The 23,451-nt window shown below is 43.1% G+C and overlaps 1 protein-coding gene across 3 annotated transcripts in view; it reads right to left on the bottom strand.

The window, feature by feature from the left end:
- GABRA3 (gamma-aminobutyric acid type A receptor subunit alpha3) overlaps positions 1–21,883 on the bottom strand; it is a 487,939-nt gene extending 466,056 nt beyond the window's left edge. For all 3 annotated transcript variants that reach the window (XM_040405233.1, XM_040405234.1, XM_040405237.1), the window contains exon 1: positions 21,410–21,883. The gene's annotated coding sequence lies outside the window, so the exon portion shown is untranslated. The remainder of the gene's footprint in view (positions 1–21,409) is intronic.
- Positions 21,884–23,451: the final 1,568 nt, after the last annotated feature.

Genomic DNA, 23,451 nt, shown 5'->3' with positions numbered 1-23,451 from the left:
GTGCATTTGTGTAGTGCAGCATTTGTTTGCGGTTTAGCTGCGTTACCTCAGCTACAGATAGTGACAAACGCCATTGGAACAAATAATTTCTACTGGTGTGATATACCAGTTGCCCCCCCCCCCCCAAAAAAAAAAACTGATTGAAGCAGGTGTGTGATATACCAATAATATACTTTCTATGTAGTGCAGCATTTGTTTGTGGTTTTGCTACATTACTAGTGATGAGCGGCATGGGCAATATTAGAATTTGCGATATTTTGCAAATTTTTGGGTGAATATTTGCCATAAATTCCCAAATTCGAGAATTCATGATCTATGGTCATTATACTCTTGATTGTGAAAATCGACAATCAGAAAATTTGCGATAAAAAAATTTGCAACACGAAAATTCGCAATCAACACTACTCCGAAAGTCAAAGATATTGCAGCCTTCTCATTGGCCCACAAGCAAGAAGCAGTGAGGGATCATGGCTCCTGCTGGAAAAAATATCTAGAATATTCGCGATTACGAATATATATCACTATATTCTAGATCAGGCATCCTCAAACCACAGCCCCCAGCTGTTGTAAAACTACAACTCCCACAATGTAAAACAAAACATGCAATGCAACAGCTCTCTGCAAACCAAATAAAGTACAAAATTGCATAATAATTGCCAGTGCTATACTAATAAGTTAGAGGTGCTTGGCAAATCATTTTGTACAAAATTATTTGAGCCCGTCTGCTGCACGTCAAGGCGATCTCTGTAAGACTGGTTCCTAACACTAAATTCTACCTGTTATGTGCCATGACGGATACCATATAATTCAGGGAGTGTAAGTTCCACATGCATGCTGGGCCTGCTTTAATTTCTGTCATTTTTGGTGCCAAAATGGCCTCCATTATATCCAAGGAATGCAGGTACCGACATGCATGCCCGGCTCACTCCACACCTCTCCTGGTGCCAAATGGCCACCAAAGACTGCAATGATAGTCCACAAACTATCTCTCTCCTGGTGCCAAATGGCTTCCAGTGAGTGAAGGAGAGCAGGCCAAGCTATATACTCACACTAATTAAAATCAGCCTATGGGGCAGACAAGCTGGTCAGGAGTGCACGACCTTGCTGTACGCTGATACCTGTAGGCTGTTCGGGCATGCTGGGAGTTGTAGTTTTTCAACAGCTGGAGGGCTGCAGTTTGAGGATGCCTGTTCTAGATATTCACGAATTTTCGAAGTGCCAATATTTGCGATAAAAATTTGCAATTAGAATATTTGCGATCAATACTATACGTTACCTCAGCTACAGATAGTGACAAACGACATTGGAACAAATAATTTCTACTAGTGTGATATACCAGTTGCCCCCCAAAAACCTGATTGAAGCAGGGGTGTGATATACCAATAATATACTTTCTATATAGTGCATTTAGGTAGTGCAGCATTTGTTTGCAGTTTAGCTGCGTTACCTAAGCTCACAAAGTGACAAACGCCATTGGAACAATGAATTTCTACTTGTGTGATATACCAGTTGCCCCCCAAAAAAACTGATTGAAGCAGGTGTGTTATATGCAAACAATATACATTGCTCAAAAAAATAAAGGGAACACTTAAACAACACAATATAACTCCAAGTCAATCACACTTCTGTAAAATCAAACTGTCCACTTAGGAAGCAACACTGAGTGACAATCAATTTCACATGCTGTTGTGCAAATGGGATAGACAACAGGTGGAAATTATAGGCAATTAGCAAGACACCCCCAATAAAGGAGTGGTTCTGCAGGTGGTAACCACAGACCACTTCTCAGTTCCTATGCTTCCTGACTGATGTTTTGGTCACTTTTGAATGCTGGCGGTGCTTTCACTCTAGTGGTAGCATGAGACGGAGTCTACAACCCACACAAGTGGCTCAGGTAGTGCAGCTTATCCAGGATGGCACATCAATGCGAGCTGTGGCAAGAAGGTTTGCTGTGTCTGTCAGCGTAGTGTCCAGAGCATGGAGGCGCTACCAGGAGACAGGCCAGTGCATCAGGAGAAGTAGAGGAGGCCGTAGGAGGGCAACAACCCAGCAGCAGGACCGCTACCTCCGCCTTTGTGCAAGGAGGAACAGGAGGAGCACTGCCAGAGCCCTGCAAAATGACCTCCAGCAGGCCACAAATGTGCATGTGTCTGCTCAAACGGTCAGAAACAGACTCCATGAGGGTGATATGAGGGCCCGACGTCCACAGGTGGGGGTTGTGCTTACAGCCCAACACCGTGCAGGACGTTTGGCATTTGCCAGAGAACACCAAGATTGGCAAATTCGCCACTGGCGCCCTGTGCTCTTCACAGATAAAAGCAGGTTCACACTGAGCACATGTGACAGATGTGACAGAGTCTGGAGACGCCGTGGAGAACGTTCTGCTGCCTGCAACATCCTCCAGCATGACCGGTTTGGCATTGGGTCAGTAATGGTGTGGGGTGGCATTTCTTTGGAGGGCCGCACAGCCCTCCATGTGCTCGCCAGAGGTAGCCTGACTGCCATTAGGTATCGAGATGAGATCCTCAGACCCCTTGTGAGACCATATGCTGGTGCGGTTGGCCATGGGTTCCTCCTAATGCAAGACAATGCTAGACCTCATGTGGCTGGAGTGTGTCTGCAGTTCCTGCAAGACGTAGCCATTGATGCTATGGACTGGCCCGCCCGTTCCCCATACCTGAATCCAATTGAGCACATCTGGGACATCATGTCTCGCTCTATCCACCAACGTCACGTTGCACCACAGACTGTCCAGGAGTTGGCAGATGCTTTAGTCCAGGTCTGGGAGGAGATCCCAGGAGACCGTCCGCCACCTCATCAGGAGCATGCACAGGCGTTGTAGGGAGGTCATACAGGCACGTGGAGGCCACACACACTACTGAGCCTTATTTTGACTTGTTTTAAGGACATTACATCAAAGTTGGATCAGCCTGTAGTGTGTTTTTCCACTTTAATTTTGAGTGGGACTCCAAATCCAGACCTCCATGGGTTGAAAAATTTGATTTAAATTTTTTAATTTTTGTGTGATTTTGTTGTCAGCACATTCAACTATGTAAAGAACAAAGTATTTCAGAAAAATATTTAATTAATTCAGATCTAGGATGTGTTATTTTTGTGTTCCCTTTATTTTTTTGAGCAGTGTACTTTCTATATAGTGCATTTGGGTAGTGCAGCATTTGTTTGCGGTTTTGCTACGTTACATCAGCTACAGATAGTGACAAACCAATTGGAACAAGTAATTTCTACTGGTGTAATATACCAGTTGCCCCCCAAAAAACTGATTGAAGCAGGGCTGTTATATGCAAATAATATACTTTCTATATAGTACTTGGATCAATGTACTCCCGTGGCCTAAAATAAAAAAATTCTAGGCTCCAGCAGGGCACATTTCAGAGAATATCCCTTTAAGACGCATAAAAATGTCCCCTGATTAAGATACATATTTTTTGTTGGAATTTTTGTCATTGATCCCCCTCTGTTATGTCACTGTCCATGTTGTGCGACTATTTGTACACTTCTACTAAGTATTTGGTGCCTGCAAATATGAGCTGAAGGTTTTTTTAGGTTTGCCTGCCATTAAAGTGAATTGTGCCCGCCGCGAACTTGCAGCCATAAAAAAAAGGGCATTTAAAAAGTACAAATCTGAGGGGTTAGCTGTAGCATTTGAAGATTACAAAGGGCTTAATAAAATCTGCAAAAAGGAGATAAAATTAGCAGAAATACAAAACGAACAGCAGGTAGCAAAAAAGAGCAAAACAAATCCCCAAAAATTCTTTAAATATATAAATGCTAAAAAACCTAGAACTGAGCAGGTAGGTATCCTAAATAATGGTAAAGGGGGGGTAGTCACTGAAGATAAGGAAAAGGCAGAGTTATTAAATGTTTTTTATTTAGCTCTGTATATACAAACGAAGAGAAAGGAGCTGATATCTTTGGTGCTGGGGCTGTTAGTACATCCAGTAATATAATCACTTGGCTAACTGTAGATATGTGAAACACAGAGAGGAAATGCACCAACAAGAAATGCTACTGACTATACTGGGAAGTCATAAATGCAGGTATTAAAAGCTGAGACTTTCGCCAATATGTTCCAGTCAGGAAAATATCGGAGCCCATTACTGCACCACGTCACGGTCACTCAGCACAGCAGAGGGTCCTAGCCGCTGCTCTAACTATGGTGTGAACACGGTCTGGGGGTGATATAATTCAGCTCACAGCCAAGCTTCCACACAAAAGCCCAGCATGAATACTGTGGCAATACAATGTGAATGAGGCCAGGCTGTGAGCCACACCTATACCAGACCATGTGATGGAGGTTACCAGGTGCAACAGAGTGTCCAAACACACCCAAATCTACCAAGACAAAAACACAGAAATGAAGTGGCAATTCTGGAGGAGCTGCTCAGCCCCTGACACTGTGGCGTGTCTTTTTATTGGAGGAGCAGCCCCACCGCATGTGGACCGCAATAAGCGACTAACCCCAGCAAAATATGCATACAATGGAGGATGTCGACGCGGTCCACATGCACCACAAGAGCAAACTACACAGAATGTAGCAAATAAACATATTGGCGAAAGTCTCAGCTTTTAATACCTGCATTTATGACTTCCCAGTATAGTCAGTAGCATTTCTTGTTGGTGCATTTCCTCTCTGTGTTTCATATGTTTATTTGCTACATTCTGTGTAGTTTGCTCTTGTGGTGCATGTGGACCGCGTCAACATCCTCCATTGTATGCATATTTTGCTGGGGTTAGTCGCTTATTGCGGTCCACATGCGGTGGGGCTGCTCCTCCAATAAAAAGACACGCCACAGTGTCAGGGGCTGAGCAGCTCCTCCAGAATTGCCACTTCATTTCTGTGTTTTTGTCTTGTTAACTGTAGATATGGTCCAAGACACGTTAAATAGGGTAAATGTGAACAAGGATCTGGGTCCAGATGGATTACACCCAAGAGTGCTTAAAGAGCTCAGTTCAGTCATTGTTGTGACCCTGTTTATAATTTTTAAAGATTCTCTAGATACTGGTACAGTGCCAAGTGATTGGCGCAAGGCAAACATGGTGCCCATATTCAAAAAAGGATCAAGATCCTTCACAGGTAATTATAGACCAGTTAGTTTAACTTCTGTTGTAGGAAAAATGTTTGAAGGACTCTTAAGGGACTATATACAGGAGTATGTGACTGTAAATAATATTATAAGTGATAACATACCTGGGTTTACCAAGGACAGAAGTTGTCAGACTAACCTGATTTGTTTTTATGAGGAAGCGAGTAGCAGTCTCGACAGAGGGGCAGCTGTGGATGTAGTGTTTCTGGATTTTGCAATGGCTTTTGATACTGTCCCTTATAGACGCTTAATAGGTAAAGTAAGGTCTATTGGCTTGGAAAGTATAGTTTTGTAATCGGATTGAACACTGGATGAAGGTCCGTTTCCAGAGAGTTGAGGTCAATGATTCCTATTCAGAATGATCCCGGGTTATAAGTGGCAGGGGCGGACATATCGCTTGTGCAGCCGGTTCAGCTGCACAGGGGCACAGTGTGTGAGGGGGCCCATTCATACTAGTGAGCGCTTCTGGAAGCGCTCACTAGTATGAATGCGCCCCCTCTAGTATGCAAGAGAGAGAGGCTCTTACTTATCCCTCCGGCTCCGCTTCCTCCCTGGTCTCCTCCAGCTTGACTGCGTACAGCGCGCACTATGACCTGACGCTGTATGCAGTCAGGTCACGTGACTGTTCAGCGCGGGCTGTTGGAGACCAGCAGGGCAGGCACTCACATCAGGACACCCCGGCAGACATTGAGAGCAACAGAGCAGGAGAGGTAAGTTTTAATTATTTATTTTTAGTCTAATCTGAGGTCTGATGGGGATCTGTCACATCGATATGGGGGTCTGAATGAGCATATGGGAGTGCCTGATTAAATAATTAACAACTAGTATTAGGGGGGTTCTGAGCAATTGACATACAGGGGGCCTACCTATTTTATATACGGGCAGACATGGGGGGCACTATGGAGGGGGAGGAGCAATATGGGGGCCCTATCTTATATACTGGCACACATGGGGGCACTAAGGAGAGGGAGGAGCACTATGGGGACCCGATCTTATATACTGGCACACATGGGGGGCACTATGGAGAAGGGGGGAAAGGAGCACTATAGGGGTATCTTCTGGGGCCCTATCTTATATACTGGCAGACATGGGGGGCACTATGGAGAAGGGGGGAGCACTATGGGGCATCTACTGGGGACCCTATCTTATATTCTGGCACACATGGGGAGCACTATGGAGAAGGGGTGAGAGGAGCACTATTGGGGTCATTATATAGGGGAATTATACTGGCACACATTATGGGGGCATTTTTTACTGGCACATTGTCAGGCACCATGGTGATAAGGGGAGGCGCACTATTGGGGTACGATATTGGAGTATTTTATACTGGCGCAAATTATAGGGCACTATGGGGACCTTGTCTCAACTAGGGGCACAAAGAGGGTTTTTTGGGCACACAGTAGGGGGCATTGGCACACATTATGAAGGCACTATGGGGACATTGGCTCTACAGGGGGCACTAAGAGTAGGTATTTTTTATACTGCCACACAACCGGGCATTTTTATTTTTACTGTAACACATTATAAAGAGAATTATTACTACCGTGGGCATTATGGTGGGCTTTATTACAGTTGAAGGACTATGAGGAACATGAATACTAGTATGAGCACTATGGGAGCATTATTACTTCTGAGACACAGTGGGAAATTATAACTGTAGGGGCACTATTAGTACTTTGTGTTGTCTGGTAGATAATTATTTCTATTGGTGGGACTTTGGGGAGCACTGTTACTTTGGTGGGCACCCTGGCATGGTATCAGCTTAGCACAATTATTTTTGGGAAACATTATGTTTACACTATTAGTGTCAGGGACACTGTTTCCTGGGCACAGTTGTGTGCCAATAATTTTTGAAGGGGAACTATCTGTGTTTAACTTGTATAGGGAGCACAGCAGGCACAGTATTGAGGGTGGCAGGATGGGGCGTTCAGAAGGTGGGAGGATGATGGAAAAGTAGGAAACTAAAATGTTTGTCAAACTTTGCAGAGAGAAGAGATGGCTGAAATAAATCATCATGGTGGTCTGGTCTGAAAGCAGAAGATGAGGACAGAGAACATCTACATCAAAGGAGACGCCACTGGATAGAAGAGGTATGTGGACCTGTATTAGGCTGCTTTCACATCTGCGTTAGTGATTCTGGCAGGCTCTTCCAGCAGCGAACAGCCTGCTGGAATTCACTGTAACCGGCACTGCTGGATGCAGACAGAATGCCTGCCAGTCCCATTGACTATAACTGGGTATGGCAGGGATACGGCCAAAATCTGTCAAAAATGCAGAGAATCAGCGGGACACAAACCACCGCATGCTGCCGATCCGGTGCCCGGAGCATAGTGCCGCAGGTGTGAAAGTAGTCTTACCCTGTATGTTTTGTATTGCTATAAGTAATGTTAGGACGGAATAGGTTAGGTTGCGATTTTGGCTTGGGGTGGAGGGGCCCAGGCACATTCTTTGCACAGGGGCCATCTTCTGTCTGTGTCCGCCCTGGGCCCTAATAAGTGGTGTAACCCAAGGTTCAGTGCTGGGCCCTTTATTATTTAATTTATTTAATAATGATATCAAGGACGAGATTAATAGCACCATTTCTATTTTTGTGTGTAGAACTGTGCAGTCAATGGAAAATGTCCATAAACTACAAGCTGACTTGAACACTCTGAGTGATTGGACATCAACTTGGCAAATGAGGTTCAATGTGGACAAATGTAAATTAATTGCAATACAAAGTATGTTGTGTATCTCATTTGCTGCACCTCTTGCAAATTGCAGTATGTCGGATGCACGACTAATACTTTAAAAACGAGATCCGTAAACATCTATCTGATGCAAATAATGAAAAGGCACTGAATGCCTCTGCAGTTTCATGATGTCCACAGGGGTGATTTATCCTTTTCACCTTCTGTAGAATTGAAATGGTATTCAAACCATATAGAGTGGGCGACCATAAGAAAAAAACTACTGGCAAGGGAAACTTTTTGGATTTTTATGCTAGAAACTAGATTTCCAATAGGTTTAAATAGGAGACAGGATGTCATTTATTATTATTAATATTAGTAATTGTATGTACATTAATCTACCACTCTTGTTTTTAGTGTTTTTTCAATTGTGTTGCAAATGCACCCTGAGTGTGTCTGAATAGTGTTCTATCTACTTGTGTTGAAGAATTGCTGGAGCCCATTCCATCGACAGGTGGTTGTTACCTTGGAGTTAATTTAACATTGGGTTTCCTCCCATCTGTTAATGATGTGTCTTCTCCTGATAGGTGAAAAAAATGCAAAAAAAAATTATACCAGATCTGTTTTTCCGGATGACACCGGAGAGACGGATCCGGCATTTCAATGCATTTGTCAGATGGATCCGCATTCGGATCCTTCTGACAAATGCCATCAGTTTGCATATGTTTTGCGATGGAACTGCCTGCCGGAATCCTCTGCTGCAAGTGTTAAAGTACCCTTAGAAGGCAGTTCATTTTGAACTGCCCATAACACAGAAGGGCAGGGGCTTCTCCATACAGGCTCCCCTGATCCCTGCTGGGGGGAGTTGGAGCACACCCGGATGACCGTGGCATCTGAAGGGATAAAAGTCTGCAACCAGCCTTACCTCCGGTCCTGGACATTAGTGCTAGGTGTCTGCTCTTTAAAACTCTTGTGCCCCTGTGGTCTTTACTATGTGGGCCGTACCACCCAAACCCTAAGGGAGCGCATAAATGAGCATCGCTCCAACATTAATAGAAAAATTACTACCCATAGTGTATCACGCCATTTCGCTCTAGAACATGAGGGCAATTCGGCTACCCTAAAAATTATTCCTCTGGAACATGTATCTTCCTCCATTCAGCAACTTAGTCTTAAAGAGATGTTTTGGATATATTACCTTAATACACTAACGCCTTTCGGCCTAAATAAGTCACTTGAATATTTTAATTACTGATGGAGAATTTTTTTTTAGGTATTTTTTTAGGTATCTTTTAATTATTATCAGGCGACTACAGTAATAATATCATTTTTAAATATTCTGTGGTATTTTTATATAGTCTTATCTCATTTTACACATGATGAGTAAACACCTTTTAATAGTGCCAATATTACTAATAATAACATTAGGGGCCAACAGAGATTAAGAAATTTTTATTTATTTTTTATATACACTGCTCAAAAAAAGGGAACACAAAAATAACACATCCTAGATCTGAATTAATTAAATATTCTTCTGAAATACTTTGTTCTTTACATAGTTGAATGTGCTGACAACAAAATCAGACAAAAATAAAAAAATGGAAATCAAAATTTTCAACCCATAGAGGTCTGGATTTGGAGTCACACTCAAAATTAAAGTGGAAAAACACACTACAGGTGTGATCCAACTTTGATGTAATGTCCTTAAAACAAGTCAAAATGAGGCTCAGTAGTGTGTGTGGCCTCCACGTGCCTGTATGACCTCCCTACAATGCCTGTGCATGCTCCTGATGAGGTGGCGGACGGTCTCCTGAGGGATCTCCTCCCAGACCTGGACTAAAGCATCTGCCAACTCCTGGACAGTCTGTGGTGCAACGTGACGTTGGTGGATAGAGCGAGACATGATGTCCCAGATGTGCTCAATTGGATTCAGGTCTGGGGAACGGGCGGGCCAGTCCATAGCATCAATGCCTTTGTCTTGCAAGAACTGCTGACACACTTCAGCCACATGAGGTCTAGCATTGTCTTGCATTAGGAGGAACCCATGGCCAACCGCACCAGCATATGGTCTCACAAGGGGTCTGAGGATCTCATCTCGGTACCTAATGGCAGTCAGGCTACCTCTGGCTAGCACATGGAGGGCTGTGCGGCCCTCCAAAGAAATGCCACCCCACACCATTACTGACCCAATGCCAAACCGGTCATGCTGGAGGATGTTGCAGGCAGCAGAACGTTCTCCACGGCGTCTCCAGACTCTGTCACGTCTGTCACATGTGCTCAGTGTGAACCTGCTTTCATCTGTGAAGAGCACAGGGCGCCAGTGGCGAATTTGCCAATCTTGGTGTTCTCTGGCAAATGCCAAACGTCCTGCACGGTGTTGGGCTGTAAGCACAACCCCCACCTGTGAACGTCGGGCCCTCATATCACCCTCATGGAGTCTGTTTCTGACCGTTTGAGCAGACACATGCACATTTGTGGCCTGCTGGAGGTCATTTTGCAGGGCTCTGGCAGTGCTCCTCCTGTTCCTCCTTGCACAAAGGCGGAGGTAGCGGTCCTGCTGCTGGGTTGTTGCCCTCCTACGGCCTCCTCCACGTCTCCTGATGTACTGGCCCGTCTCCTGGTAGCGCCTCCATGCTCTGGACACTACGCTGACAGACACAGCAAACCTTCTTGCCACAGCTCGCATTGATGTGCCATCCTGGATAAGCTGCACTACCTGAGCCACTTGTGTGGGTTGTAGACTCCGTCTCATGCTACCACTAGAGTGAAAGCACCGCCAGCATTCAAAAGTGACCAAAACAGCCAGGAAGCATAGGAACTGAGAAGTGGTCTGTGGTCACCACCTGCAGAACCACTCCTTTATAGGGGGGGTTCTTGCTAATTGCCTATAATTTCCACCTGTTGTCTATCTCATTTGCACAACAGCATGTGAAATTGATTGTCACTCAGTGTTGCTTCCTAAGTGGACAGTTTGATTTCACAGAAGTATGATTGACTTGAAGTTACATTGTGTTGTTTAAGTGTTCCCTTTATTTTTTTGAGCAGTGTATTTTAGCTAATAATCTCTTGACCACTTTGTTGTTTTTCTCTGAAACACTTTTGGATTTCGGCGCTTCTCATAGGGGTGTAACCTCTTTGACTTGGTCAGTCACTTTCTCTTACTTTGCTCTTTAAAACAGCAGACACCCAGTGGCCATGGTGTTTGGTGCGGGCGCAATTTTTAAATGCCCAGCTGCCAACGTACATTTACTATTGGTGGTCAGGAAAGGGTTAACTTCCAAGCCTTCACATTGAGATTGGGCTATCAAGTGTGATGAATATGATTAGGAGGAGTGGCCTGGGTATACCTGGTTTATAGCGATTTGTGACAAATTAATTCGTAACAAATCAAATTTCTTAGCGAACTTCGGCAAAGCTGCTGAATTGAGTTTTTCAAAACTTTGCTTATCTGTAGTTACAACCGTTAAGCCACCACATGAGCTAAAAATATCACGAAAATGTGTCATTAATGCCTTTTCAAGCCTCGTCATTAAAGGGTTAACCAATGAGTTATTTCCCCACTAGTAAGGGAAAATGTTTACTGGTTATTGCATGGAGCCTGTCACACAGATAAAACCTATCGCTGTGGGACAGGAGGCTGCAATAACCAATGAGTGCCTTCTTCTGCAGAGAAAGAAAGTGCACATTATGAATAGGATGTAGAATGGCAGGGAAGGAAATGTTGACTCTTAGGCCATCAGGACACATTGTGGAAAGTGTGCTATTTTTTTCGTGTTTATTCTCATGTGGAAAAACTGCAGCATATTACAGTACCAGCAAAGTGTATGAAGATTATACAAATCCCATGTACACTATGTAGATTTATTCGGTGACAAAATTGACCTGCCATGCAGATTTCAAAATAAAAAAGATGTCAATTATGTTTGCAGTTTTGGTAGATTTAAACCTTTTCAATGGAAGGGTGAGATATGCGGCAAAACTGCAACAAATCTGCACCAAAAACTGCAATTAGACTGTGGATTTTGGTGCAGATATGCTACAGAAACGCACATAAATCTACATGGAAATTTGTGCGGAGCTAGTGCATTCACCCACATTCGTGTGAGTAGCCTTAAAGGGGTATTTTGGTAAGTCCAAGTTAGGCTACTTTCACACTACCGTTCAGAGCGGGTCCGTCTGGTGTCCGCTTGCTGAGCGGCGCGGAGGCTGAACGCTGCCAGACTGATGCATTCTGAGCGGATCCGCGTCCACTCAGAATGCATTAGGGCTGGACGGATGCGTTCGGAGCCGCTTGTGAGCCCCTTCAAACGGAGCTCACAAGCGGACACCCGAACGCAAGTGTGAAAGTAGCCTTATCCCCTATCCATAAATATCTCTGTAACTCCCATACAAATGAATGGACCTTCTGCTGGTCATTTTAGGGTAGCAGCAATTTTCAAACACCAAGCTGCCACTGCCCTTTATGACTACTGCAGCGCTGCTACTGCACAGATGCTGTAACAAGCACATTCTGAGTGCATGGCGAGAAGCAGCCAGACAAACACCACATCGTGCTGTGGTATTTGTCTGGCCGCCTCTCAGCATGTTTGCCGTGTTGCGGCAGCATCTCCAGCCTGTCTCCATTATAGTGAATGGAGCTGGGTGGACTTCTGCCAGCACACGGGTGCAAATATTAGAACGGATCCATCAGGCTGTTCCTCTGCTGGAACAGCCTTCCGCACAAGCCTAATGAGAGTGTGAAAGAAGCCTAAGCACGTTGAAGATGAAATGATCTCCAAAAGGCATAACATTACAGATGAAACACACTTCAACATTTTTATACTATGTTAGACTGAGTCTACCTTTGTGAAAAAGTAATATGTAACTTTTATTTATTATTCTCTTAAAATAAGTGAGACAATATAAGTTAAAATTATTTAGTACACACTTCCTTTGTTGAAGGGATGGTTTTTTTTCTTTGTAGTTGGCCCTGTTCCCCTCTCATTTAATTGCAGGGGGATCGCCTAACAGGATTCTCTTTACTTGAGTGCTCTACATTCAGCTTACTGACCCCTATCAGCTAGTCTGTAATGGGAGAAAATCTAACAGGCTGTAGTCGGAGCACTCGCCCTGAGAAGCGCGACCCCCAGCCGCTGGAATCTCAGGCCTGGTCTAGGAATCCCTCCCTTCCCTATCAGCTAGAAACACCATCCGACGCGTTTCACCATGATTAGTGGCTCATCAGGGAGGGAATCTGTGCTTGTTACAGCATCTGTGCAGTAGCAGCGCTGCAGTAGTCATAAAGGGCAGTGGCAGCTTGGTGTTTGAAAATGCCTTCTTTTATTCACCAGACCGCACCACCTCATTAGCCAATCCTCTAGGATTGGGGGAGATCCGGTTTGGCAGAACATCCCCTCACGCTGCGTCCTCCTATCCTGGAGAGCGGGACGGGTCAGGTAATACAGCACTTAGCTGTCCCGATCCGTCCACCGATCTCCCTGCCTCCAAGAAGTGACGCGCTGTGGGGGTGGATTGGTTGCTATGGGGACCTATAGACACGTCCCCGGCCGGAATCCTCTCCGCGTGCTTCCTGTTTATTCTGCGCTGACATATTCATTTCATAATGACAGCGCTGATGTGTTGATTGCTATATCGCAAACGATCGCTATATTCTTAGATCCTGCACACCACTGAAGATTAGTTATTTCATTAATAAGGAGTTTTCTGTCTTCATAAAACTTTTATTTATACCTTAGGCGTCCGCCTCATGGCATAATGAATACTATTCGAAAATGTGTATTATTTTTCCTATTGAAGGGAATCAAAGTCATATGTACACATCCCTTCAACTTGAATGTCCCTCCCCTCATCTTAGATCTAGTATTTTACCCTCCTTTAGATGGACAAACCGGAGGGAAGCGGAAATGGGGGACAGGAATTTTTAAAATATAATTACTTTATTTACAAAAGATCTCTCACACTGTGGGTAGAATAGCACCATATCTTTGATTGTAACATTCCATCCGGGATGTGTTTACATGTCTAGGAGTGACCCGTTAAAGATCACCTTCTTCTAGTTAGAGGCCAGCCTATTGTTACTCAATCTGGGAGAGTTTTTTATTTACTGGGTAAGGACATATACATACGGGGCCTTAATTTTTTTCTGGATTCCGATTCTATCCTATTGTTATAAAAAAAGGCTTGTACGATAGATACTCATTTAGTCCATTTGGTGTTACCGATTTCAGTCTGAAAATCCATTTTGCCTCGGCCGTCAAGATCTTATTGTCCCAGTCCCTCCCCCCCTCCTTGGTTGGGGGATATTTTGTATACCCATAAATTTAAGACAGGTAGCATCACCCCCATGTATCTGGGTTATATGCCATGCCACTGAGGTGTCCTTCTCATTAGAAATATCATTAATGTAGTCCCTGATGCGCCGCCTGAATTCCCATTTCGTTTTTCCAACATAATCTAGGGGGCAGCTACATTGGGCCAGGTATACTACTCCCGTGGTCAGACAATTTATGAAGTCCCGGATCTCATACTCATTCCCTGTATGTGAGCTCCTAAATTTTTTGGTAGTGTTTACCTGGCCACATGCTACGCATCTGCTACATTTAAACGTTCCTAGTGGTCTTCTAGATAGCCAATTCCCTGCTTTTTCTGGGGGCTGAAAATGGCTGCTTACGAGTCTATCTCTCAGACTTCGTTCCTTTCTGAATGTAATCTGAGGATATGGTCCGAGTATAGTATATCCCAGTATTTTGTGAGAGTTTGTCTAATTTTCACATTGTCATTATCATAAGTGCCAATAATTCGGATCTTATTAGTAGATGATGTTACTATATCCGTATTTTAGTTTTTTGGTACAAGAAGAGAGTCCCTCTTTTCAAAACAGGCTGCTTCAAATGCAGACCTGAGGATTCCATCAGGATATCTTCGGTCCCTGAATCTGGTCCTTAGATCACGAGCCTGCATTTTGAAGTTGCTCATATTGGAGCAGTTTCTATGTAACCTAAGGTACTGGCCTTTAGGTATGCCCCTACGTAAAGAGTAGGGGTGTGCACTTTCCCACCGAAGTAGGCTATTAGTCGCAGTTGTTTTGCGATACACAGACGTTATTATGTTATTGTCAGGGCCTCTCTCAATTAGTACATCCAGGAAGGGGAGAGATGTGTAATCACATACCGAGGTGAATCTTAATCCTACATCATTTTCATTGATGATATTCACAAACTCAGAAAACGAGTGTTCTGTCCCCTTCCATAGTACAAAAACATCATCTATAAATCTAAGCCATAAGATTATATTTTCATGTCACTTATTTAGTTGTTCTGACCAGATGTAATTGGCCTTCCACCAGCCAAGGAATAGATTTGTGTAAGACAGCGCACAGGGACTGCCCTTCACTGTACCCCTGAGCTGGTGGTAATAGCGGTCATTGAAAATAAAGTAGTTTCTGGTTAGATTGAAATTCAGAAGATCCAGTATAAATACACTGCTCAAAAAAATAAAGGGAACACTTAAACAACACAATGTAAGTCAATCACACTTCTGTGAAATCAAACTGTCCACTTAGGAAGCAACACTGAGTGACAATCAATTTCACATGCTGTTGTGCAAATGGGATAGACAACAGGTGGAAATTATAGGCAATTAGCAAGACACCCCCAATAAAGGAGTGGTTCTGCAGGTGGTGACTACAGACCACTTCTCAGTTCCTATGCTTCCTGGCTGATGTTTTGGTCACTTTTGAATGCTGGCGGTGCTTTCACTCTAGTGGTAGCATGAGACGGAGTCTACAACCCACACAAGTGGCTCAGGTAGTACAGCTTATCCAGGATGGCACATCAATGGCAAGCTGTGGCAAGAAGGTTTGCTGTGTCTGTCAGCGTAGTGTCCTGAGCATGGAAGCGCAACCAGGAGACAGGCCAGTACATCAGGAGACGTGGAGGAGGCCGTAGGAGGGCAACAACCCAGCAGCAGGACCGCTATCTCCGCCTTTGTGCAAGGAGGAACAGGAGGAGCACTGCCAGAGCCCTGCAAAATGACCTCCAGCAGGCCACAAATGTGCATGTGTCTGCTCAAACGGTCAGAAACAGACTCCATGAGGGTGATATGAGGGCCCGACGTCCACAGGTGGGGGTTGTGCTTACAGCCCAACACCGTGCAGGACGTTTGGCATTTGCCAGAGAACACCAAGATTGGCAAATTCGCCACTGGCGCCCTGTGCTCTTCACAGATGAAAGCAGGTTCACACTGAGCACATGTGACAGACGTGACAGAGTCTGGAGACGCCGTGGAGAACGTTCTGCTGCCTGCAACATCCTCCAGCATGACCGGTTTGGCATTGGGTCAGTAATGGTGTGGGGTGGCATTTCTTTGGAGGGCCGCACAGCCCTCCATGTGCTTGCCAGAGGTAGCCTGACTGCCATTAGGTACCGAGATGAGATCCTCAGACCCCTTGTGAGACCATATGCTGGTGCGGTTGGCCCTGGGTTCCTCCTAATGCAAGACAATGCTAGACCTCATGTGGCTGAAGTGTGTCAGCAGTTCCTGCAAGACGAAGGCATTGATGCTATGGACTGGCCCGCCCGTTCCCCAGACCTGAATCCAATTGAGCACATCTGGGACATCATGTCTCGCTCTATCCACCAACGTCACGTTGCACCACAGACTGTCCAGGAGTTGGCAGATTTTTTAGTCCAGGTCTGGGAGGAGATCCCTCAGGAGACCGTCCGCCACCTCATCAGGAGCATGCACAGGCATTGTAGGGAGGTCATACAGGCACGTGGAGGCCACACACACTACTGAGCCTCATTTTGACTTGTTTTAAGGACATTACATCAAAGTTGGATCAGCCTGTAGTGTGTTTTTCCACTTTAATTTGGAGTGTGACTCCAAATCCAGACCTCCATGGGTTGAAAAATTTGATTTCCATTTTTTTTTTTTTTGTGTGATTTTGTTGTCAGCACATTCAACTATGTAAAGAACAAAGTATTTCAGAAGAATATTTAATTAATTCAGATCTAGGATGTGTTATTTTTGTGTTCCCTTTTTTTGAGCAGTGTATATAAAAAATAAATAAAAATTTCTGAATCTCTGTTGGCCCCTAATGTTATTATTAGTAATATTGGCACTATTAAAAGGTGTTTACTCATCATGTGTAAAATGAGATAAGACTATATAAAAATACCACAGAATATTTAAAAATGATATTATTACTGTAGTCGCCTGATAATAATTAAAAGATACCTAAAAAAATACCTAAAAAAAAATTCTCCATCAGTAATTAAAATATTCAAGTGACTTATTTAGGCCGAAAGGCGTTAGTGTATTAAGGTAATATATCCAAAACATCTCTTTAAGACTAAGTTTTTTTGAGCAGTGTACATTATGAAATGCTAGTCTCTTAGCTCTAGTGGATAAGTAGCTCTCCACAGCCCTTAGGCCCAAATGATGGTGAATTGAGCTATAGAGAGCTTCCACGTCTATAGAGGCAAAAAATGTTGCCTCATCTATACATACGCCATTAAGCCGCAAAAGTAGGTCAGCCGTCCCGCGTATATATGACGGGAGAGCTTCCACAAATGGTCGGATCAGTTTTTCAACGTAGATACCCACATTTTGTCCCAAACTCCCTTAAGTGGCGTTGTACCCTTGTGAATCTTGGGTAAAGAGTAGAATGTGGCTGTGATTGGATTTTGAGGCATTAGAAAGTGATACTCTGATTTGTCTATCAGTTTATTTTCTACTCCACCCATTAAGATATTCTTTAATTCCTCATGAAAGACCGGGCCTGGATCACCAGGTAACACTCTGTATGACTGTTTATCTTCTAGAATGTCTAGGCACATTCCTTTGTATGTCCCCTGGTCCATTAGGACTACGTTTCCCCCTTTGTCTTAGTGCTTTATTACCAGGTTCTGATCACGTTCATACTTTTTTTCACGTTTATACTTCTCTACTTAGGTTACTTTCACCTTTAGTTTCTGGACTGATCTGTTCTAAATCTCTAGAAACCAATTTGTGGAAGATGGCTATATGAGAGTCTGGTAAAGGGGGTGGCATTTGGGTGCTTTTCAATTTCGGTGTTGTGAATGGACCCTCAGCTCTATCCCTTTCCCCCTCCTCTATAAGTTCCACTAGGATTCTAGTTGCCGCTAAATTATGGACATTGATATTTAATTCATCACACTTTTGCTTATCCTGCAGACAAAATGTTTGTGCCACAGGAGTTTACGCACAAAGAGGGCAATGTCCTTACTCCATTCAAAGCTATCATAGTGGATTGTAGGGACATAGGATAGTTCTTTGTTAAGAAGTGATATATCACTTTAAGTCAATTCGTGAGAGGATAAATTAATGATTTTAAATTTATTGTCTAATATCACTGCGTTTCTGTTTCCCCCTGAGCTTTGTTCCTTAGTTGGTAAGGTACTGTTAGGGGTGCCTGAGCTAAAAAAGAGGAAGTTGAGTATGAGGGTGCAGGTATAGATGCTGAAGTGGCACATATTGGGTACCCTGTAGTGTTCTCACTCCGTTTTCCTCTGGTTTTGTTATTGTACCCTCTCCCTGCTCTCCCTCTCCCTCTTTGACTGAATGCTCCGACTACAGCCTGTTAGATTTTCCCCCATTACAGACTAGCTGATAGGGGTCAGTAAGCTGAATGTAGAGCACTCAAGTAAAGAGAATCCTGTTAGGCGATCCCCACGCAATTTAATAAGAGTTGAACAGGGACAACTACAAAGAAAAAAAAAACTCCCTTCAACAAAGGAAGTGTGTACTAACTAATTTTAACTTATATTGTCTCACTTATTTTAAGAGAATAATAATTAAAAGTTAGGTATTACTTTTTCACAAAGGTAGACTCAGTCTAACACAGTATAATATTGAGACCACTGAGTAATCAGAGGAGAGGTCAGGATCGACCACCTCACATCGCGACACTTCAACATTTCAAGCAATATTAGTGTATTAGTTTGGTTTTGTACAATTATACAGTGAAAAAAGGAAAGAAGCACCTTGCAAAAATATGGGAAGCTCGGATAACTTTGACCGAGGTCTGAGATCGAAAATAGCCTGTTAGGGTTAAAGGGGTTATCCGACACTAAGAAATGCTCCCCCATATGCTGGGCCCCTCACACTGATTGTACTTACGTGGCTCCCTGCGCTGCTCCTGGTCCCCACACCCCCGCAGCGGCTTCTTCCCGTGCTTCGATGAAAATATCCGGTGCCGGGGGGTCGAAGCCAAGGGCAGACAGCGATGAGCCTCCCTAGTATAGCGGGTGACACTAGGGAGACTCATCCCCGTCACTAGCTGCCATTGGCTGATCACCTAACTCCCCCACCGGATGTTTTCATCCGTGCACAGGGAAAAGCGGCAGTGTGGGGACCAACCAGGAGCGTCGCCAGAAGCCAGGTAAGTAGAATCTGTGTGAAGGGACCGGCATATGGGGGAGCATTTGTTATTGTCGGATAACCCCTTTTTTTCTATTATTGTTAGGAAAGGCCAGGTGATGCAAATTTCAAATCTTTATAAATGCTTACACATCTCTAACATTGTCCCAAAAAAACAGCAGCCATGGGCTGTTCTAAGTAGCTGCCTAACACTTTGAAAATGAAAACACTTCAGCAAATTGCATCTTTTATGTACAGGAGGTTAATACAAGCCACTCACTAATGTATTATTATCCATATTGCTTTCTTTGCTGGCTGAATTCATTTTTCCATCACATTATAGACTGCTTGTTTTCATGGTTACGACCACTCTGCAATCCATCAGTGGTGGTTATGCTTGCACTATAGAAATAGCACTAGCCTGTGTGCGTTCCCACTGTCCCAGCCACCAAAAAGGTTGGTGCTTTTTTGTATAGAGTGCAAGCACTGATGGATTTCAGGGTGGTCTGTAACCATGGAAACTAGCAGTGTATAATGTGATGGGAAATTAATCCAGCCAGCAAAGGAAGCAATATGGATAATAACAATACATTAGTAAGTGGCTTGTATTAACTTCCTCTACATGATAAATGCCATTAATCAAAGCATTTTCAGGTTGCCATTTCCTCAATTTAAAATATAATTAAGAAATGGCAGCTAATAGGAACAGTGGAGGTTAAGAGAAGGTCTGGAAGAAGAAAAAAATCTGAGACAGCTGCTTAGAGGATTGTTAGAAAGGCAAATAAGAACCCACTCTTGACTACAATAAACCTTCAGGAAGATTTAGCAGATGTTGGACTTGTGGTACATAGTTCTACATGTGGCCTTCATGGAAGAGTCATCAGAAGAAAACCCCTCCTGCATTCTCCCCTTGAAATTTAGCGTCTGAAGTTTTGCAAAAGAAAATCTAAACGAGGCTGATGCATTTTGGAAACAGGTCAGGTGGACCAATAAGGTTAAAATAGAACTTTTTTTAGAATTTCATGAAAAGAACACCTCTCCCACCATTCAGCATGGGGGTGGATCAATCATGCTTTGGCTTTATGTTGCAGCCAATGGCGCAGGGAACATTTTACGGGTAGAAGAAAGAATGGATACAATGAAATTCCAGCAAATTCTGGAAGCAAACATCAACTGTAAAAAGTTGAAGTTGAAAAGAGGATGGCTTCTACAAATGATAATGATTCTAAACAATGATGTGGGACAAAATCTGCGACTTTTCCTTGCTCACACCACTTTTCCGAAGTGGCAAGAAAAGGGGACTGGCTCATTTATAATTTTCCATGCCAGTTTTTGGTGCAAAAATGGCTTAGATCTACGCCATCAAGGGAGATGGTGTAGAGTTGCTTGTCGCACAGCCTGCTTATGTAGAGCTTTGTGCCGCTATATTGGAGCACAGTGAAAGTGAATGGTGAGATTTTGTGACTCATGGGTTGATGCAACACTAAAGATTTTTTAAACTGCACCGTCATGAAGGCAACTACCCACAATGCAATTCCGTGTGATTTTCAGTTGCATGCCATGGCCCAGATCGCTGTATAGCTCTAGCCCAGGGTTAAGCAACCTTAGGCACTCCAGCTGCTGTGAAACTACAACTCCTAGAATGCACATTTGCTTGGCTGTCTTTGTAACTCCCATTGAAGTGAAAGGAGGATTCTGGGAGTTGTAGTTTAAGGACAGCTGGAGTGCCGGATGTTGCTTTATCCTATGGGGTTTCATTTGTGGGCATTGCAACATCATGTCAATAGTGGGAATCCCTCAACAAACATCACCATGTAGCTGTAGCCTCAAACACAACAGTACAAATAGAAGATTGACAAAAATGCATTATATGACTTTGTATGTTCAGCATCCTGTCAAGTACCCACACTTCTAAGCATATAAGTCTGTGTACACATAATCAATAAAACAATCTATAAGATAGTTGCTTCAAAGGAAATACTCAAACAACAAAGGTCAGAAACATCACAGACACAGACAGTAAACACCTCATAATCATGGACCTTCACCTACAACACTGAAGTCCAAAACACTGTAAATCTTCATATTAAGGGTAATAAATACATCAAGAAAGGGTAGACACAAAAGAATACATGCACATATTATATATACAGTGTGTGTATGTATATATATATATATACACATATATATATACATACACACACAGACAAAATTGTGAGTTTATATTAATGTTACATAGATTTAGGATTATACCTCCGTTGGTTGACTCCTTTTTGGTTAGGCTCTATTGGTTCTGAGGGTTAGATTAACCACTATGGATACCTGTCACCTCTTGAAGTACTAATGCATCCCACCATGAGCCTTGTGCTTGTTAACTGCAATAAATCCACGGTGACCAGCAGTGATTAATGTTATCTTGGCTTCAATGATGTAGAGATTCCCATTGATTTCTGCAGGTGTCAGTCCCAGGATCACTGTCCACTCATGCATTCTATCTCCCATGGATTCATGTAGCTGACCACACAATGATCCTTCGTTGAATTAAAGAATCTCTTATTTGAAAGCAATAGCAAAGATAACTCCAGCTCTGCTGCAGACTATTAATGTACAACCTGTGAGGATTCCCTTAGATATCCATTTTTGTATATGTACAGATTTACCGTACATAAATCGTGTAAATGATTTATGTAGTATGGCCTCTGTGTCTATTTTGTCAAATGAAGCATTTTCCAGATGTAGCAGGAAGAGAGGGAGGGCAGGCTGACATCAGATGGGGAGAGACAGCCTCCTCCTACCCTCCTCTTTCTGCTTCTCCATCACACCTCCTTTCTGTTCCCATTATTGCCATTTCTCACATTCAATACACCATTTAAACACAATGAGGTCATGTGTCAATCCCTTATGAACAAAAGGGACCCAAATAAAAAGAACCACTGCTCCAGTCTGCTAAAATAAATGTCATCTGAATATAATAAAAGGAAAATGATTTTATACATATCCTGAAAAATACCATCCGTTTAGAATATGTAAGATTACCTTGTACATACTGGCTAAATATGTGAATGGCTGTTTTTAAAGCTAGGTATATTCTTATACGTCTAAAGATACGCTGCACAGCAGTCCAGGAATGGAGGTTTTGAGGATATTTCTTTATTAACCCCTTCAAGATCATGCCAGTTTTCACCATAAGGACCAAGCCACATTTTGCAAATGTGATTTGTTTCACTTTATGTGGTAATAACTTTGGAACGCTTTTACTTATCCAAGCCATTCTGAGATTGTTTTCTCATGACATATTGTACTTCATGTTAGTGGTAAATTTGAGTCAATATGTTTCACCTTTATTTATAAAAAATTCCCAAATTTACAGAAAATTTGGAAAAATTCACAATTTTTTTAATTTGAATGTCTGCTTTTAAAGCAGATTATGATTGGGGTTGAGCGAACCCGAACTTTAAGATTTTTAGACCCCGGACCCGAACATTTCCATAAAAGTTCGGGTTCGTTGTTCGGCGCTTTCTTGGCGCTTTTTGAAAGGCTGCACAGCAGCCAATCAACAAGCGGTTAACTGTCTGACCTTAGAAGCCATCACAGCCATGCCTACTAATGGCATGGCTGTGATTGGCCAGAGCAGCATGTGACCCAGGCTCTATATAAGTTGCACGTCACTCTGCTGTTACAAGTGTCGGGAGAGGATGCTGCTGGACTTGTGATTTCAGGGAGAGAATAGGAGAGAATCTAACTCAGCGATCTACAGACAAATAGTTGTGTGGGTGCAGGGCACAATCGTTTCACCCTGCCCTGAGGCCATTGACCAAAAAAATAATAACTTTTATAATTCTGTTAGTTAGGTGGGTGGCGGCGGCTGCCATTTTATGCAAGCTCCGTGCACCAGCACTGCATCTGAGCTTTTGGGACATTGCAAATCACCATTTTTTTTTGCAAACTACAACATCTGGATTAGTCAGTGTGCAATTTAAGCTAGAAATACACCCATCATTTTCTGGGGTTTAAAAAACCCTTTTTTTTTTAAAAAAAAAACCTGTATTTTCCAGATCTGCAAGTGTTAAATTCAAGTTTAATATATACAGCTTTCATATTCTGTTACCAAAAAAAGACTTTTTTGGCAATCTACAACATCTTGATTAGTCAGTGTGCAATTTAAGCTAGAAATACACCCATCATTTTCTGTGGTTTGAAAAACACACTTTTTTCCCCAAAAACAGTATTTTCCAGATCTGCAAGTGTTAAATTCAAGTTTAACCCCTTAAGGACTCAGCCCTATTTCACCTTAA

The sequence above is a fragment of the Bufo bufo genome, chromosome 8, assembly GCF_905171765.1.
Source record: "Bufo bufo chromosome 8, aBufBuf1.1, whole genome shotgun sequence".
Taxonomy (NCBI): domain Eukaryota; kingdom Metazoa; phylum Chordata; class Amphibia; order Anura; family Bufonidae; genus Bufo; species Bufo bufo.
The sequence above is the reverse complement of the archived record's forward strand: the minus strand, read 5'-3'. Positions and strand labels throughout refer to the sequence as shown.